At 53.3% G+C, this 16,040-nt stretch overlaps 1 pseudogene; it reads right to left on the reverse strand.

Annotated features, from left to right (window-relative positions):
- The window catches only part of LOC114492126, a 35,036-nt pseudogene extending 20,498 nt beyond the window's left edge, over nt 1-14,538 (reverse strand).
- Between the last annotated feature and the right edge of the window lie 1,502 nt (nt 14,539-16,040).

Below are 16,040 nucleotides of genomic sequence, written 5' to 3' on the forward strand. Positions count from 1 at the left end.
AACAGTGAGATAGGATTGTCCTCCGGTCAAGGAGGAACCAGATTGGGTGGGCTCTTGGAAGGGTGGGGCGGCTGAGTCTGAGACAGCTATGTTGAGCCCCGGATTCTCTAAATAACTGATAAGACAAGAAAAAATAAGCATTGAAAGAAAAGCAAATTCAAATGATGTGAACAAAAGTCCAGTTTTTTTCAATAATCACAATAAATTTAAGTGGACTAAACCTACCGGCTAAAAGACAAAGATGGTAACTTTTAAAAAATGTAGTGGCATATTAATTACTAGAAACAGTTGAAACTAAAAACAGAAAGGCTGTAAGAAAAAGGAAGATAAGGAATATACGAGACAAATAATGAACAGCAAGTAAATAATTTTTAGGGTCAACATATAATAATAATAATTCAATCTGCCAGTAAGACATGATAGTTGTCTTACACACCCATTTTATGAAGCCTCAAATATATAAAACAAAGATTGAAAATAAGTACAGGGAGAAATAAACCAATCTACCATAATAGGAAATTTCAACACACTTTTGTTAATTATTGATAAGTCAAACAGACGGAATATTAGCAAAGACACAGATGATTTGAGGTCTGGTTTAATAAACAACAAATGATGCTCATTCTCCTCAAGGGATGTGGAAACTTGTGTTTGAAGACTTTTTACCATTTATAATAGTTGATTTTTAACTCAATTGCATTGTGGTCAGAAAACATGGTTGACATGTAGAGACTTTATTTAGCCACAAGTCATTTGACTTACATTGAAAATAATCACTATCACACAGATATCATAACCCTCTGATTCTAATGGCATCAAGAAAGTAGAACTAGATAATGGAAAGACAAAAATTTCAGTAATCTTCTATGTTTGAAATTTAAAAATACACTTTAAAATAACTCATGAGTGAAATAAAAATAATAATATGAATTTTAAAATAAATGATACTGAAAATGTCTTATTACTTTGATGATATTACAAATGTCTGGTGACTTTTTTATGCCTACCATATTTAAATTGATCTCATATACCAGAATTCAGATCATGAATGGCTGATAGAGCATTTCTTTGGGCAGTTCTGATTTAAATAATATTGGCTTGTGGTTAAATGATTACAATCAGCTTTTTGAACTTTGATGGTAATTTCGGTCCAGCAACTGCTACCACTATGTTCCCCTTCTAAAAATAGGATTGGACTCAGTTGGTAATATTCACCTTTTCACAGAGATGGTGAAGGCTGTTTCAAAACCTGTAGGGGATTGGTTTTTTATTTAGATTCATGTAACTGCTAATATGAACATTTTCAACACTGAGAAAATCCCTTCACTGTTTATTAGAAAAGCAAGACTTGCTTGTGTTTCAAATTGTGTTCATTCGCGTGTTGAAAGGCAAGGGCTGAAGAAAGGCTGGCAGTGTCCATTTTATCTTTTTGGTCCTAACTATGCCAATTTAAAAAAAAATATTCTGTATCTGAACTGTTGCCTTTAACTCACTGAAAGGCATTTTAGTGTGGTTTATGTATAATATCAAATAAAGAGTATTTAACACTTCTCACATTTTATAAAAAAAAGATGAGAACATTAAGAAATTAATGGAATAGGGAAAAAGGTGTAATAGAGTATATCAACAAGGTTAAATGTTGGTTCTTTGAAAAGATTAGTAAAATAGACAAACTGCCGGTAAGAATGATAAAAACAGCACACAGACAAAAAAACAACATTAAGAACACAAAGGGATCAAAACTAGAGCGCCAGCAAAGCTTTAATAGAATTTAAACCTTTCAATTCCTACCGAGCGGGCTGCGGTAGATGGCGATCTCCTGCTCCAGCCGCGTCTTGGTGCCCGTGCGCGCTGGTACTCTAGGTTCTGCCGCTCGATGTGGCCACGCACAGGAGTCCGCTGGGCTTCGGTGCTGCTGACCAGCGATCAGCGTCTGGATCGGTGCCAGCTGGGCTCCAAAGCGCGACCCCCGTTCTGCCAGCGTGCCTTACAAGGTGACTTTCGGGCTTAGGAGACCCTGCAGCTTAAATCTCCAGACCCCGGGTGCTGTGGCGCAGGTCAGTGACGTCAGTTTTGCCGGTCTGCGGCTGCTCCACGTGGCCAGCGACCTCCCGATTCGGCTCTTCCACCGGATGATGAACTGGCCTTCAGTATCCTTCCGGTTCTTCTCAGCCATGACCTCAGACCTCATATCGGCTTCTTCTGCCACTCAGGATTTTGGCTAGGTCCATGCCAGGAGCAGAATCCACCTCCACCCTTGAGCACCCACCGGGCCCCTCGGGACACAGATTTCTTCTTCGTGGGTCTTTGCCAGGGGGGCCCCCTCTTCTTTCAGGCCTCAGTGCGCATCTCCACAATTGCTCTGGCCGGGGTCGGCTCGTCCAGCACCCTGCGCAGGCCATCAGTGTCGGCCTCCGCGCTCATGCGCACGGCCTGCTCCGTCCCAAACTCGCTTGGGAATTCCTCCGCAGCCTGACGGGCATTGTCGATCTGCAGGACAACCTTGGAGTTCTCAACCGTGGCACCAGGAATCTTGTCCGCAGCTCCCCGACGGTCTGGTAGTAGTGGCTGTGTCGTGGTGGGTGGACCTGGGCCCCTGCTTCTGGTACCAGTCACGGATCTTCACGTCCAGGTTGCTGTTGGCTGCCTCCAGGGTAGGCACCTTCTCCAGGTAGGAGGCAAGGTTCTGCACGGTCAACTTCTTGTTACCCACCGGAAGCCTGTCGGACTCGACCAGGGTGCTCACATAGCCGCTGCCATAGCCCCCAGAGGAAGACAAGGACATGAAGCGGGCAGACAACACCAACACGCCGCGGCGGCCGGAGCCTCTGCAGATGCTGGGCGCGCAGTAGGCGACTTGCGCTCCGAAGCGCAGGTCGCTGCCGCCCGTTCCCCGGAAGGACGAGGAGGCCCACGGCTGGCGACAGCTGTAGCCTGATTCCAGATCGCGTATCACGGAATATATACTTGAAACCCAGATGACCCTATTAACAAATGTGCCCCAATAAATTTAATAAAATAAAAACATAATAATATAAAATTTTTAAAGAGTCTACAAATTCTTAAGATTAATGAGAGTTTAGCAAAGTACCTAGATATAAAATCAATAATAAAAAACTTAATTGCATTTCTCTATACCAGCAATATGCAATTAGAAAATGTACTTTCAAAAATGATACCATTTATACTAGCACCAGGAAAAGAGGTATGAGTCATCTGAGGATATTTTTTTTTAGATGTGGAAGACTTTTATAGAGCAAATTACATAATGGTAGAGAAAATCATTAAAGGAGTCATAACTACATGGAGAAATATTTCTTATTTCATAACTCGAAAGACTTGATATATTGAAAGTCTCAAATCTCCCCAAATTGAGCCATACTTAATAAAATTCCAACCCAAATCCCCACTGGATTTTTCAAGAATCTGAACAAGCTGATTCTAAGATTTATAAGGAAGAACAAAGGCTCCAGACAAGCCAAGGCATTCCTGGAGAAGCATGAAGCAGGGCGATTCGCCCAGGAGATGTTGAGATTGATTACAGAGCTGTGTGGACTATGGTGGCGCACTACTGGCACCGAGAAAGTGACCATTGAAGCACACTCAGAAGCTCAGAAGCGAGCCCCAGCGCAGCTGGTAACAGGACATGGACTGAAGCAGCCTTCCAGTCCCCAGAGGGGGGGGAACTAGCCTGCACACCAGTCGTTGGGAGAACCGCTGGTTACCCTCCGGGCCAAAAACAAAAGTGGATCCTTACCTGACCCTGTCACTTGCACAATCTAGATCCAGATAAGTTAAGTATGGAAGAGAAAAGGCTTGGTTTAAAACCTTTTTAGAAGAAAATGTGGGAGGATGTCTTTATGACCCCCAAATAAGGGAGCCTGTTGGAAACCATACTCAGAAAGGATAGTCATGGCAAAAATGAGTAAATACGACAAGTAAAATTTTTAAAAAGTTGTCCAAATTCACCTTCAACAAACAAACCACAAATTGGATGAGACAATTCAATGCTTTCCCAGACCAAGGATTATATCCAGGACAGTAAACCGTTTCTGTAATGCAACAAGAAAAAAACAACCTACAATTTCAATAGTAGAGAGGGGTCCTCCCGTCCGTCCCCCAGGACATAAGCTGAGTGTTATTTCTGGTGCTTTTTGGTGGTCTTTGAGTTTTGTGCTAGGTGAAACCTAAAGAAATACACTGGACAAGAGCCCTCTTTCTTGAAGAAACGGGTCATATTGCATTGAGGAAGCTTGGAATGCAGGCAGCAAATTCAAATTGCCGGGGGCTGCCGATAGCAAGAGCACGGAATGCCGAGCACGCATTGCCGGGGGCTGCCGATAACAAGGGGCTGCCGATAACGGGGAGCTGCTGATAACGGGAGTCCAGAATGCTGAGGGTATTACTGGACATAAACAAAACTGTTTTGTAAATGGGGAAATAGGAATCCTGCTCTTCTCCTTTCTAGATTCCTTTGGGATTAACATAAATCTAAAAGATTTTGAAAACAAAATCCTTTTATCAATGGTGAGGCGGGACCCCTTTCAGGTGCGGAGCTACTAGCTTGATCCTGTTGTAAGTTAGAAGCTCTTAAAGACCAAGGACAAAGGAACACCATGAAGTCTCCAGGCAATGCCAGGATGCCAGCTGAGATGGCCAGACACATGGGCATTAAGTTCTGGGACAAGCAGGGTGACCTTGGGCAGGTTGGGGACACTAAGCTTCAGGTTCCTGTCCTCTCAGAGGGGTGGTAACCCCGTCCCCCCAGGAGATATGACTGGTGTCACTTGAGTAGCCTGAGACCTGGCTCACAGCAGGACCTCAGCCAGGTTCCCTGGCCCTTTCTCCCTTGGAAAGCCTGATGCCACAGCTCTAGGCGGAGGCTTCAGTTCTTCCTGCCTCCTCCTTTGCTTCTCTCCCCCTCCCACATTTTTCCTTTTTTTCTTTCCATCAACACTGACCCAACAATTTTCCAGCATGTTTGGATTTCCAAGCCCCAAATGGGGATGCAGGTAAACACATCATCACACACACAGCCATGCTAGCAATCATGGACGGAAGGCACCACACTGGAGTTACAGGCCACGGTGGTTGTAAAAATGAACACCAGTCAAGTAAATTGTCACGGTAATGAGGCTTGCTGCAGTCCCGCCAGCACCGTGCCCAGGCGCTGTGCGAACTACGTGGCTCACTTTCTCCGATCTAATCCTCATTCCATCCCTGGAACCAGACACCGCTCTTGTTAAGGGCATTTCGCCGATGAGGAAACAAGCCGGAGCGAGGTTGCGTACCTTGCCCAAGGTCACGGGCTTTCGTGAGCAGGAATCGTACATTTCCTGTGGGCCCGTGTGTCCTCTTGGCGCAGTGGTTGCGGGTAGCTTGGTGCCGCGGTTGGGAATGTGTCCCTGGGAGGGACAGGCCCGGCGCAAGCCTGCTGCCTGTCGGCTTCGGAACCTCCGCCAGGGACTGCGCGGGCACTGAGCAGTTCTTGCCTGTCAAAGCGGGTGACCGCTGCTTCCGAGCATGTTGGCAAGGATTCTTTTTATAAAATATATATCTTTAAAAAAGCTTTATTTACTTATTTTTAGAGAGAGGGGAAGGGAGAAAGAAAGAGAGGAAGAGAAACATTGGTGTGAGAGAGAAACATCCATAGTTTGCCTCTTGTATGTGCCTGACCGGGGGACCCAACCCGCAACCCCGGCAGGTGCCCTGACGGCGAGTCAAACCCGGGACCTTTCGCTTGGCGGTAGGACGTCCAACCCACTGAGCCACCCTGGTCCGGGTTGGCAAGGGTTCCATCAGATAAAATACTTAAAAAGCTTAATGCGGTGCCCAACACACCATTTGTGAGGATTAAACGAATTAGTTCATGTGAAGTACTTAGAGCCGCACGGGACACGAGCCGCTGCTGCCGAAGCGCTTGCGGGCATTATTGCAGTTAGTGCCGGCGGCGTCCGATAAGGCGGAGCCCCTGCGCCCGGCCGCGCAGTGTGCCGGGTCCGACAAGCAGACCAACCACGATCTTAGCGCTCTGGAAAAACAAAGACCCCTTTCAGCCCGTAGATGCCTTGGGGAGGGGGCGAATTAAATTTTACACACCAAAAATCTGAATGTCCACTTTCTGATCTGCTGGTCTGAGGCCCACATTCCTGTAGGTGACAGCCACCTCTTTATCGCTGGCATGTGTGGACCCTTCCTGTCAGCCCCTGGAGGGAAATGCCACTTTCCTGGTCCTTATAAGGGTGTCGAGCTCATTTTCACCCGGGGGGGCCACCTCAGCCTCGCAGTTGCCTTCAAAGGGCCAAATGTAATTTTAGGACTGTATAAATGCCCCTTAATGAGGGGCAAGGAGCTTGGCGCTGCCTGGGGTAGAAACAAGGTGCCGGGCTGGATAAAACCAGGCGGAGGGCCAGATTCCGCCCGCGGGCCCTGTGTTTGCCACCTGTGCTGCAGGTATTGGAGTTTGTGGTCCCCGGAGGAAGTGCTTCCGGAATGGAGAAGAGAAGAGGATGTGTCTCTCCAGGTCTGAGGAGGGCAAGGAAGGCTTCTAAGGGGTAATCTTTCAGCAGGCTTCTTGTAACATTATGAGACATAGCATATGAACTAAAGAGCATAAAATGTATAGGGCTAGTTTAAAGAACGGTAAGAAAACGCACACCTGCTTCCTATCCCCCTGAGAAATTGAACATCACCTAGTAACTCCGAGTCCTGGTACTGGGTGTGGTCCCCGGACCTGCAGCGTGGGCCTCCCCGGGTGGGGGGCTTGTTGGTAATGCAGCCCCTGTGGCCTTTTTGGGTCCTGCAGAACCAGGTAACTCCTGTGAGCATGAGAGCTGGGGAGGGCTGCTTTGGAGGTCCCCATGCAGCTCAGAGTCGTGCCCACCCCTTCCCCACACCAGAAGATTCTTTAACCTACTTACAGTTAGCTTTTCCACTGCGTAGGTGTCCCTCCAAAATATTGTTCAGTTTTGGAAAGCAGCATGAACCTGGCTGTTTAAAGAAGGGCTGGGTGCTTGCCAAGAGCTGAGTGCAGACCATGGTGTCTGGGGGCAAGCTCAGCTCAGCCCCCCTGCCAGCTCCCTGGAAGGGAAGTCCGGTGAGGGCACCCCCGTGGGGCATTTGGAGGGGCCACCGTGTAACCTGGGGACAGGCCGACCCTGTATTTTCTGCTTGCAAGCTCAGGAGCAGGCCAAAGCAGAACACCCCTATGGGCTGAAATGAGCGTCTCCGTTGGACTGGACCTGCTGGAGAGAGCAGGACGCCCGTCTGCTCATGGCCAAGGGCAGGGGTGAAGCAGGCCAGGCTCGCCGGGCCAGAAGTGCGGTCTTAGGGATGACACCCTCCATAACCCCTTCTACAGGCCCCAAGATGGAGGTTGTGCGTCAGGCCAAGGGGACAGCCGGCCAGATTAGCGCCGTGACACAACATTTTGTGGTTTTCTCCACCCTTAAAATCCCTTTCCTGTAACTTGGTGGGATTTTTGAAAAGGAGTGAAATTAAAAGTGCGTGTTCAGCTTGCTGCCTAAACCCAGAGTCTTTGGCCAGACCTTGGGATGCCGAAGGATGCTCAGAGGGTGTGGAGAGGCAGTGTGCCCGCAGGGCTGGAGCCCAGGCAGGGAGAAAAGGGGTGGACCCGTCTCCGAGGGCCACAAAGGACCTCAGACCGGGCAGCTTGAATCAACAGAAACGTGCCGTCCCCCAGCTCTGGAGGCGGGAAGTCTGAGATCGAGGTGTCAGCAAGCCCGCTGTTCCCCTGGAGATCCCAGGGCAGGGCCCTTCCTCGCCGCATCCTGGCTCCTGCTGGTGGCCAGCCATCCTCGGCCTGTAGCTCTGTCACTCCAGCCTCCGTCTCCATCGTCACATGGCCTCCTTCCCCATGTGTCCGTGTCCTCCCCTCTTCCTATCAGGACACCACCACGGGGCCGGGGCCACCCTGCTCCAACATGACTTCATCTTCCCCAGTTACATCCGCAAAGACCATCTTTCGGAAGAAGGTCACACTCGGAGGCTCTGGGTTGACATGAGTTCTGCTGGTGGGGGGAGTGGGTGACACTACTAGACCTACTACAGATGGCGTGGCTGGAACTCAGGGGGTGACAGGGAGAGGGTGGCAGGACTTGCAGGTGGAGGGACGTGACCCCGTGTCGCACTAGTTGGACTTCATTCTCTGCCCGTGGAGGGTTTTAAGCATTCCAGTGATGTTGTCCCCACCGCAACACCCCCCACGTCTCTGTGCTTCTCTCTACACTTGACCTTGGCCAAAAGGCTGAGAAGCGATCTGCACTCCTCTCTGCCTGGCGGGCTCACGTCAGCTCCCCTGCAGAGCCTGTCCGCCTGGCCATGAGGGGTTCGAGGCCTGGCCTCTGCTCACTCCCTGGGCCTGAGCTGCCCCGTGCTCACCTCCTCAGTCCCCACGGCTGTGTCCATCTCTCTCCTCGTACGGGAGGCCTTGGGGGACAGGGCCACTTGCCATTCCTTCCTGTCCCCTCTGCTCCCGACGGGGTCGGCTGGGTGCAGGGTGGACGGCGACCAGGGAAAGCTTCACAAGTCCAGTCCCAGAGCCAGCGCCTGTGTCTGTCGGGATTGTTTCCCAGAAAGGGATTTTCTTCCCTGCGTTTCATGGGAGCATGGTTTTTGTAGATCAGAGATTCTTTATAATGTCTCTCCGAAGTCCCACTCCCTTCTAAATGTGCTTCTCTCCCTCAGCAGCCAGAAGAGGAGTTGACCGTCCTCAGGGCCTGCATGCCTCTTGGAGTATCAGAGTCCCAAGTCCCCACCTGCCCGGCCAGCAGCCCTGAGTCCCTGCTGCCGGCCACCGAGACCCCTCGGTTTGCAGCCCTCGCCTTTGACGACAGGCCTCGCGTTTCCGAGACAAGGCACGATCATAAAATCAACTGTCCGCAGCCATTAGGTGCAGGCATGGTTAATGCCAAAACTGGCCTCCAAATTGACAGTTAATGAGGGAAAATGACGAGGGGGCGTGTTAACAGACGCAGGCTCAAGGTAATAAACAGGCCATTAAAGCCAAGTAGTAAACAGCTTGCCAAGGACCATTTATGAATTTATTTTTTTGAAGGGGAAAAGGAACCAACAAAACTCGTCTCCTTCGGCGACTGGGTCCGGCAGGCGGCAGGAAGTGAGAGGTTCCTGGGAAGGCAGAGACGGCGGGGACGTGGGGGCCGGCCTTGGAGGCCCCCTCAGGTTGGGAGTGCAGGTGTGGGCGGGGCACAGGAACCTGGCACGTAGGCTGGCTGTGGGCCCGATGGACAGGACTCTGGTCCCAACTGTCCCACAGAGCCTTGGAGCGTATATGGCATCAGGATCCTGGCACTGAACACAGCTCTGCTCTTGGATGCTGGGACCTGGAAGAAGTCACCTGATTTCTCAGGCCTCAGTTTCCCCACCGGAAACATGAAGATGGGCTCTATCATCTCTCTGAGGCCTTGACCTGAGTTAAGTAGTGCTCCCCACGCTTCATATCCTTCCTGGACCCTCATGATGTGACTTTGTTTGGAAACAGGGTCGTTGCAGATGTAATTAGTTAAGATGACGTCATACTGGAGCAGGATGGGTCCCTGCCCCACTATGACTGGTATCCTTACTGGAAGAGAAGACACCGTGGCATCCTGTCCTGACCCTGGCCTGGCGGGGGACGCTCTGCTGTCAGGAGCACCCACCCGGGGGTGCAGAGAGGCGCCAGCTGCATCCTCTTACTCCTGCTTTTCGTTGTCACCCCCCAGCCCCCTATCTTGGTGAGTGGCGAGCAGATAGTTAAACTCTGGGCTCCCTAGCTTCAGGGGGTTTCATGGCTCAACAGCCAACCTGTGGCTTCTGCAAGTTCCAGAAGCTGCGGAAGCCACTGTCCCTCATTTATAAAATGTGGACCATTGTAGTGGCATAAACCTGCCATGTTCTGTGAGGATAAATGACATGATCCAGCAGGAAAGCACTTAGCACGGCCCCCTGGCACAAAGGACATGCAGCAGGGGCCCCATGCGACAGGGCCAGGCCCCCTGCCCCCTGTCCCTAACCACAGGCTTTGGGAGACAGACAGGCACTGGCTGGGTGGCTTTTTGTTAGTGACTAGACTCAGTTTACACAGCTGTAAGATGGGAGTAATGCTTGTTTTCATAAATATAATTGGGAATATTAAATTAAATCAAACCCTTAGCAAGGTACCTGTGGGGATTTACACCCATTCCTTCCCCTCCCTCCACACTGTGGTCAGGGGCTGCCTTTCCTGCCACTGAGGACATCGGGTCTCCACCAGAAGAGTGGGGCTCCCGGGGTGTCTCACCATGACACCTGGAGGCCGCCCTATCTCTTTCTGGAAGCATATGCAGGCCTGGTTTTAGGGCATTCCCTAGAGATAATGGCACCCGACTTCCTGACCTTACAAAGGGAAGCCTGAGATCCAGATAGGACCGTGACCCACCCCAAAAGGCCAGAGCCGAGGCCTGCAGCCTCTCCTGTGTCCCTTACGCTTTTCTGCCGGGTTCATTCAGTAAGTGCCTGGGGTCCCTGCGGAGCCCCGCACTGTGTGAGGGGCCAGCACGGTTCCGTGTCCGCCCCCTCAAACCACCGCGGGGCTGACTGATGGCTGTCAAAGGGACACGTGCGAGTTCTGCGGGTGTATCTTTGGAAAAGGTTCTTTGTAGATATAATTACATTAAGAATCTCAAAGTACGATTCTCCTGGGTTACCCAGGCGGACCCTGAGTCCAGTGGGCTTTGGAGAGACAGAAGAGGAGGGAGAAGGGAAGGCCATGAGGGGATGGAAGCAGGGATTGGAGACAGGTGCCCTTAGCATCCCATTTCACAGGTAGGAAAACTGAGACGCAAAGAGGCCAGGAGGAGGTGGGACTGGGAAGCACCTGTTTGCTTCCGGGCCATGCTCTTGACCTCAATGCTGGGCTGCCAAATGCTAGAAACCAGTCAACACTTTCTCTATGGTTCTGCCACCAAGCCAGCTTTTGGTAGAGACCCTGCCCAGCCCAGCAGCTCTGGGGAAGCCAGGCCAGTGGGGAATAATAATAATAACAACAACAGCAGCAGCAGCAGCAGCAGCAAGAAACATTTACTGAGCATCTCTCTGTGCCAGCACTCTGCAAACACGTCCATAGTCCCATGACTATCGTTATCCCATTTCACAGATGGGAAAATTGAGGTTTCCAGTGTAGGCCAGTTTGGCCAGACTTTCGGGTCTCAAGTTGTGCTTCAAGCCGCTCCGAGAAGGGTCCAGGCCATCGGCTGGAGCGTTCGCGTGTGGCTCTCGTGTGACGTCTGGCTCTGACGACTGCTGACATCACGGCTCTGAGCTCTCAGCACGGAGTAGAAAGATCGTCTGTCACTCGTTTGCTTCCACACACGCTGTTTGAAGAGTCATCAGATATCTGCCCCCCGAGTAGACGCTGAGCTCTCTGGGGTCAGGGTTTGTCCCTGGACCCCAGCGTCTCATGCAGGCCGAGGCTGAGTGTCTCCATGGCAACGGCCTCAAAGCAGCTGTTGGAACGTAAATGGGGAGGTGAGGGAAACCCACGGAGGAAGACCCCCTGAAACCAATACCCCCATTGCTGGGCCTGATATATGCGAATGAAAATGGTATCTAATTGGCTAAAACCAGAGCTGTCAGCAGCCAATCAGGGAGCCTGAAAATGGACTCTCAGCACCTTCCGCGTGTGCTCGGGAACAGCGGTGCGGGCGGGTGCGCGCCCTGGGAGACCCGGGCTGCTGGAAGTGTCTGTCGGCGGGCGTCTGTCTGTCTGGGCAGCCCCCCGGGGGTTTGGTTCTTCGATCAGGGGAGTCCGCAGTGATGGAGAAGGCTTGGGGTGCTGAGGAAGCCTGCATTTCCTGTAAAGCCGACCACCCCGTTTGTTCCTGTGGCCTGAGTAACGGTCAGCACGTTCCCTTGGGTCCCCAAAGTGCCTTCACGTTCACAAAGTCTCCCCTGTGTGCCGGGAGGGGTCAGACGGGACGGTCACCCCAGTGGTATGGACAAGGGAACTGGGGGCCACACAGCTGCCTCCTCCAAAGGCGACCTTCAGAGTCTCATTTTTCATGTGCAGGCGCGTCCTTCCCACCAGTGGGGTGGGGTTGTCAGAGCCCGCCTTCCACCCATTGTACACGTCCTGCTTGGGACCCCTTCTCACTACCCGCACCCTTCTTGGTCACCGCTGCTGTCCTGGCACCTGGGTACCTGTGTCACTGGTCAGGTTCTCTCCATGGTGGAATGCCAGCCCCTTGTCTGCCCACCTTCCCAGCACTTGTCCCTGGGACGCTCAGCTCAGAACCACCCTCCCCTGACCCTGCAGGCCGGGTGGAGTGACCTTCACAGCTAAATTCCAGAACCTTCTCCCTGAGGCTAAAGGTGGGGGTGGACTTCGCTTTGACAGAGATTGAGGGCTATGTGGAACCAGAAGGCAGACACTGGGGTGTCACTGAAGACGGCGGGATGGAGGGGGGGAGGTGTGGGCAGGGCTGGGGGAACCTCCGAGGGGTGGTGAGGCACACCACCATAGCAACAGAGGGGGGCTGTTACTACCGCTGGCTTTGAAGGGACACATAGGGGTGCTCCGAGAGAGGGCTGCCATGGCCTTGACCGGCTGCTGCCCAGCATGGAGGAAAATGAGCAGCAAATGGTGCCCTCACACTCCTCACTCCCAGGCTCTTACACCTGCCCCACAGGCCAAACCCAGCAGGAAGCCAGAGGGGAGGAGCCAGGGTGAGGTGCCCCACACTGGGCAGTCTTGGCCGGAGAAGGGTGGAGGAGAGGAGGGGAGTGATCTGGGAGGCGGGTGGAGGAAATGCAATCCATGGGCTTCCAGGAAAGCGGAGAGGCCCACGCTGACCGGTCCATCGGATCCCCACCAGGGGTGGTTTTGAGTTTCAAAATTCAGACCCCCTGCCTCTCCCCCACGTCTGGGGTTCTAGTTTAGTAGGTCTGGGGTGTGTCTCCAGAATCTGCTTTTTGAACAGTGCTCTGGGTGGCTTTTCAGGGCAGACTCAGCACCACCCCAGCATTCTTTTGGGCAGCAATGTTCTCGGGGTGCTGGGCGGTCTGAGCTCGGGTCAGGTCCCGGCTTCATTGTGTACCCTTGGGCTGGTCACTTCCATGTTCTGGGCCTCAGCCTCCCCATCAGTAAACACAGGGGGCTGGAGGCTTCCAGTCTGAATGGACTGTGCTAAGTTGCTAGCCATTCAGCCAGCCTGGTTGGTAACCCTTCCCTGAGTCCCAGGGACAGGGGAGGGGAGGAGGGGGTTGTGGTGGAGGTGACAGGCCAGGCCCTCAGTTCCGGACACTCCCCAGCTCTTTTGAAGTCAACAAAGGCCAAGAGAGATCGAGTCACCTGCCCGCAAGTGCACAGCTGCCCTCTGTGTGTGTGTCGGTCTGTGGGCTGAGTGTGTGTTCTGACGTGAGCGGAGGTTGCCAGCACTGGGGACCTAGGGCAGAGGCAGGGAGGCTGGAGGGAGGGGTGGGTTCACATGGATTCATGATGCATCCACATCCACCATCAGGCCTCCGTGGCCAGCCAACGGGTACAGGCAGGGTGATGAGCCACAGCCCGGAATCCTTGGGGAGCCCGTACCTTGGTTGGGGAGCACCCAGGAGGAAGGATGTACTGCAGCCTGTCCCAAAGGTGACTGTGCTCTCGAGGGGCTGGTACACCCACTTCCCTAAGTAGTCCCTGTGAGGCCAGATGGAGAGGAACACTCTCATTCACGGGCCCCCCGGCCCTTGCATGGGAGCTCAGGGCTGGCCCGTTCTTTCTGCCGTAGACTGTCGTGGGCCTCATATATCTTCTGTCCTGAGAGCCCAGCACATGCCTAGAACCCAGTAGATCAGGCCAATAGGCAAACACAAGGTCCACTTGGACTTCGCTGTGTATTGCCAGCCCTTGAGAAAGAGCTGTGTGTTATTTCCCTGACCTTGAGTCAAATGCACAACCAAGTCCACTCGCCTGCCCAGCTGCCCAGTGGACACCCAGCCACCATGTTGCAGCCAATTCTCAGGCATCCTCCAGTGGCCGAGGAGGGCAGCGGCTGAGGTGAAAGAGTTCCCCCCAGACCAGGTGCAGGGGGAGGGATCTGCCGTCCTCAGGGTGTGTTACTCCTCCTGCTGTATGGCTGCTGACGACGGTTATCACGGTTATCACGCACACAGGCTCAGGGAGCTTAGGGGACTTGCCTGTGCTCACTCAGCTACCGAGCGGCCTCATCCTTCCCGGCGTGTCCAGCATTAGACACTGCTGACCCCCCCCCCCCACCCCACTGCACCCCCTTGGCCCCTCTGTCACCTCCTTCTGAGGAGACATCATCTCCCTGTGTCTTTGGCTCCTGGTAACGTTCCTTCTCAGTCTCCTTTTCTGGCTCCAGGGCATCTTCTACCTCTAGCTGCGGGCACTCTGCGGAGCCGAGGACCGCCCCCTGCCACGGGTGCCTCACCGTCTTGAGGACCTGAGCGGCCCCGGTTGGTCAGTTGAGGGGCCGAGCCCGGAACTTGCAGCTGCCTCTGGGCTACGCCTCTGGGGGGATCCCCCATCCTTGCAAGTTTGCCATCCTCCCCCTAAAATATGTCCCTTCTTCACCTTCCAGACAGTGCCATCAGCTAGAAGCTTCCCTCCCTTTACTTGGGGCACAGGGCACAGGGCACAGGCGGAGCGAGGACTTGAACCCAGGCTGCTCTGAGTCCAGGGCTCAAGCCCTCAAGCCTTAATCGCTCCCTGAGGGGCATGAACACATCATTATGAGGATATCAGCGTTTTTTTTTTTTTTTAAACAACAACTCTTTGTGTTTATTTTATTTTTTTCTTGGGAGACTTTCCATCGCTTGGCCACACATCCCTTGGCTCCCCCTGTAATGATGCCGCGGTGTCCCCGCCAGCGTCCTCAGAGGCCACTACAGAAAGAAGCCTCGTAGCTGAGGCACAGGCCTGAGTCACGCAGCACTTGTACCCTGGCATTAAGCTGAGTCACGCCGGGTTTCATGTTCCCAAAGCGCGGAGAAGCTCCCGGCTGGCATTTCTCACCCTCAGGGACGCCCAGAGGCTCCAGGCTCTGAGCCGCCCTGCACCCACACACTCCCCAGGCAGTGATGCATTCGGTCTTCAGGCCCTGTTCTCAGCTCCGCAGAGACAGCAGGAAACGAGACAAGTGGGTCCCCGCCCTCCTGGGGCTGATGCACTGGGGGAGGAACCCTGAGTATGAGGGAAGGTCATTTCAGAGTGTGACAATCTCAACAAGAACGTGACCTACACGATACAAGGATGACGGTGGGAGGCAATGTCAGCTGGGGCGGTTGGGGAAGGTGTCCCAAGGAGGCAACACCCACGGGGTGAAAAGGAGCATCCCGCCAGCGGAGATGGGAGAGCGACGAGCACAGAGGCTCCGGGGAGGCCAGTGTTGCTGGGGCAGAGTGAGCGAGGGGAGCGGGGCGGGGTCAGGAGCGAGGCCGAGGGGCGGGCAGGAGTCGGGTCCCTCTGGGCCTGGAAGGCCAGGTTAAGCTGTTTAAATTTTGTCCCGGGTTAATGGGCGTTCATCTAACGGGGTGTCCCGCGGATGCAAAGCTCCGCCCCCTCTCTACCTGAGCCATTTCTCAGGGTTGTGCCCGCAGTGAGTAAGCCTGAGATGAAGTCACGTCCCCTCCCTGACATAGAGCCGACGTATGTCCTGCCTCCTCTAAAACGGGGAGTTCCCCAAGCTCAGAGTTCCCCTACTGCAGTGCAACCCCCCACACACACACGTTCAAGCATTCATCTAGGCCCACCCGTGTTGCCTCTGTGTGAGCTGGGACCACGGGGCCCTTGGCGAGCACGCCGACTCCCTGCCTGCTGCTCTTGCCGTCCACGGCAGAGTCTTTGGCCTCTGACCCAGGACTCTCGTGCCTTCTGTCCGCATCCAGGAAACCAGCATATTCACTTGTTAGCTTTCAGGTCGCATGGAGTCTCACAGGTCTTCGCAGGATGGCTTGTGGCAGGTGGGAGGACAGGGCACGCGTGGAGAGGAAGCAGGAGTACCGGTCGGGAGGCTCCTGCAGGGGCCCAG

The sequence above is a fragment of the Phyllostomus discolor genome, chromosome 1 (genome assembly GCF_004126475.2).
Source record: "Phyllostomus discolor isolate MPI-MPIP mPhyDis1 chromosome 1, mPhyDis1.pri.v3, whole genome shotgun sequence".
Classification (NCBI taxonomy): Eukaryota; Metazoa; Chordata; class Mammalia; order Chiroptera; family Phyllostomidae; genus Phyllostomus; species Phyllostomus discolor.